The sequence below is a fragment of the Aethalodelphis obliquidens genome, unplaced genomic scaffold, assembly GCF_003676395.1.
Source record: "Aethalodelphis obliquidens isolate GAN/ISIS:26980383/991018 unplaced genomic scaffold, ASM367639v1 scaffold3, whole genome shotgun sequence".
NCBI lineage: Eukaryota > Metazoa > Chordata > Mammalia > Artiodactyla > Delphinidae > Aethalodelphis > Aethalodelphis obliquidens.
This window is the reverse complement of record NW_020837947.1, coordinates 10,316,341-10,320,386: the sequence shown is the minus strand read 5'-3', so window position 1 is coordinate 10,320,386 and position 4,046 is coordinate 10,316,341.

The window sequence follows — 4,046 nt, the reverse complement described above, 5'->3', positions numbered from 1 at the left end:
AAATTCTACCTCCTGACGACACGCTCTCAGCAGTTCCAGCAGGTGGGAAATGGAGGGTTACAAGGGCGGAAAGGATCATCAAAAGAGAGGACGGAAGAAGCAGAGCCAAGCTGGAAAAGGTGACGACCACCAAAAATTAACAGTGATATAAATGGGGGGAGGAGGGAGTATGCTCCCAGCAAAGAGGCTTTCCTTGTACCAAAGAATCCACCGCGCGGTGCCTCTAACTCACAGATGCGACTTGATTGACAACAGTTCTGTTTACACACCACACGGCCTCGGGAAGTCGTCGTCCAGCGTTCGCAAGCCGGTGCCTGCGTTCTGTTCTAGATGCTTCCTCTGGAAAGGAGCGGCCTGCGCGGGGCGAGGCGGAGCGCTGGGAAGGCGGGGCTCTCCCCACCCGGTCCCCACTCGCTGGGGAGGAGGAAAACCGGTTCCCGCGCCAGCCTACCCAGGATCTGGCAGAGGAGGGCCGGGCGGTGCTCGGGACGAGTCTATGAAAACACCGAGCATCTGCCTGGCACGTCCCAGGGCCTCCCTCCCAGCGCACCGACTCATTCTGCACTGCTGACGAGGGCCTCTGAGAACAGAGGCAATCTCCGACCCAAACCCTGCCCAAAGCCCGGCTCCGGCGGGCGGACACACACACACACACACACGTGCGCGCACACTCACACCCACGCACTCACCTGCGCAAGCGCACTCACACACGCACCCACTGCGCAGGTAGGTATTGCCAATAGGGGCCCCTTCTTTCTATGAAAGGTGCTTCGTAGCCGAATTCAGCGGGAAGGAATCATCCCAAGGCAGCCCTTGCTCCAGGACCTCCCTAAAGAAGTGCGAGAAGTCGCCTCTAGAAAACCCTGGAAGCTTCGACTTCCCAGGGCGAGGGAGAAAAGTCCACTTCACCTTTAGCTGGCCAAAAACCGTTCCTTCCTTTTTGGGCCTGGCTTCTCCTGTAACTAAAAGGGCTACATCTAACGTGAACTATCACTCATTTGCCTTGTTTTCTTGTGGAATAGTGGGATCTTAGGTTCAGAGTTAAATTCATCCCCTGTCGTGGTGCCTAGCACCACGCTAGGCACCTGCACGGAAGTCAACTCACCTTGTCCTTATGCAAGGGTATGGGGCTGCTATTAATATCTGTCTAGTAACATAAGGAAAAAGGGTTTAGTAGGTCGTGCGATTTGTATAAAGTCATACAGACTAGTTCAGACTTGCAGGCCTAGCTTTTTAAACTCCCAAGTTTCAATACTACGTAACTTAGAAGTGACTTCATCCTTGACCTATTATTTTTCTCTACAACCATCTCTCACGAGCTATCTTTATTTCCTCCTTTCCTCCTTTTCTCATCCTTGTCTTTCTTCTCCCGTCCCCACCATGGTCACTTTTTTCTAGACTCTGGATGGCTGGCGAGGAGGAGGATTAAAGGGCTGTAAGCAGAGGAAATCCTATCCATCAGAAGAGGATGGAGGCAGAGCCGGGGACTTCTGCTCCTGCTGCCAAGTTAATATGGTACGAGAACCAGCTGGGTCGGGTCTGGACACGCTTTTCTGTTCTGCAGCTCACAGAATTTTTTTTGTGACTTCAACTTCAGTGATCTTTGGTGCCCCTGAAGGCAAGTAGCACACCTGAATCATAAAGCTTCAGATGAGTTGAGTTCAAAGTTTTATTTTCTCCTTTTAAAGCCCTCAATAAATTAGGGCAAAGGTAGTTTGGAATCCACCCTCCTGCCTTGGCGTTCCTCTGGGATTATTAAGGTTGGCTAAGCAATACGCTCTTGAGAAACCAGGTGTAACGAGACCTGGGCGGAGGGATCTGGGGGTTGTTTGTGGAACTTTCTCCTCTTCTGTGGCATATGCCAGAGTCTTTCCGGAGCGATCCTGCGAGCTGGCCGCCATCGCTACGTGGTGCAGTCGTGGCGGACACAAGAGAGAGGAAAGGGGTCACTGAATTCTGGGCTGCAGGCTCAGTACATCTCTTCACGCCCTCCACCCCCTTACCTTCTCCCCCATCATCTTTAGAAGCCTAGTTTGCTAATATTCAAAGAGAAGTAATGCTTCAGAACTCTGCCACCAACTTGACTCGAGTTCTGAGGGTTAAAATGATATAATACAGTCAAAATGAACATTCTGTACAAATCTAAGTGATCCTAAAGGAAGCAATTAATTCTCACTGTTCTGTTTCCCTTATCTTTATGTGGAATCATATTTTGTCCTCGCTGTCTAATGTTTTTACATTTCCAGCAACATAGTTGATTCTAAGGCTCTTTTAAAAATTATAGTGTCGGGATAGTCAGCAATTCCTGTTTCTTCTCTGAGCATGTGTACCTGCAAATCTCCTCCTGCTGCAGCGACTAACGTGCTTTTTGAATCCAAGCCTGCAGAGATGCCATTTGCTATAATTTTCCAGGTTGTGCTGTTTCCTCAGGGAAAACTCAGAGAGCCTGCGACATGTATGTATGTATGTTGAGACAGGACGGAAACTTAGAGCAGCAGAAGGAATGTGGCATAAGGTGGCTCCATTCCAAGCCCCTAGGATGCCCCCTCAATCACGCCAAAACCCTGTTCTGGAAGATCTGCCCCGCTCAAATCCGGTTCCCAACAAAAACAACTGACAAAAGTAGGTGGGAGTGGGAACTGTGGGAGGATCAGCCCCCCATGGAATGAGCTTGCTGATCTTACAAACGCCTTCCTTTCGAATAGAGTGGAACTTAGAAAAACAGAGGCTCTCTTGCAGGAAGAAAACAAAAAGAGAAAATGAACTCCTTATCAAAGATAAAGGAAATCTTTTTCACTCTGCTTTGTACTGTGATCTAAACCTACTGGAAGTCAGACCCAAAAGAGCTACAACCCCAAATTGGCAAGAATATCATGCTGTCAGCTCCATGGGGTTTGAAAAAAGCTGAGAAGTGATTCCATTCCTCAGGGTCCTCCAGGACATTCTCCAGTGATCTTCACGGTGATACCAGCTGCTTCTCTACCTCTGGTTATTTACTAGAGGGTGTTCTGCATGGAGAAGAAGGACCCCTTTCTACTTTATTCCAATGTAGTGGTCATTTTTATAGCCCTTTATCTCCGTGGTCCCCAAAGTATTTTACAGAGGAATCTAAATCTATTATTATGGGGAAAATACAGACTTTTGAGGAACTGAAATGAGAAAACCCTTTGGCTAGAGTAACTTTTCCTTTATTTCATACAGGCTCTCAGTAACATAGAACCTAACTATGCACTAAATAGATTCAAAGTCATAGAGAAAATGACCCAAAGATTATTTTTTTGTTTTTACTCTTTTGTTACGTTCTTTGAATCAATTTAGAAAGTTAACGATTTTCAAAGTGGGGTAGTCTTTTACTTACACATTTACAAATCAACATTGACACATGTCCTTAAATAAAATTAAAAACCAACTACTAATCACTTAAATCATGGTGCAAAAAAGAGCTTGTTATAACCAGCAGACCAAAGGACCATTTATAGAGTAAAAGGTAGATGAATTAGACCGAAGGGGAAGTATGGAGGATTAACCTAAGTTACTGATTGTTCCTTTTCTCAAAATTCTTTTTGGCAAAGATTAAATTATACCAGGGCTTCCCTGGTGGTGCAGTGGTTGAGAGTCCACCTGCAAAAAAAAAATAAATAAATAAGTTAAATTATACCAAATATCAATCAGTTTTTTTTTTGTTTTTTGTTTTTTGTTTTTATGGCGGTACGCGGGCCTCTCACTGTTGTGGCCTCTCCCATTGCGGAGCACAGGCTCCGGACGCGCAAGCTCAGCGGCCATGGCTCACGGGCCCAGCCGCTCCGCGGCATGTGGGATCTTCCTGGACCGGGGCACGAACCCGTGTCCCTGCATTGGCAGGTGGGCTCTCAACCACTGCGCCACCAGGGAAGCCCATCAATCAGTTTTTTGATGGTAAGACTATCAAACTTGTTTCATTAAACACTTTGCCTTCTCTTACAACTGTCTAAACAGGCTTTGCCCATTTAGCTCCCTATCAATCCAGAGTTATGATTATGCTGTAACTTAGGAGATCCCTCATATCA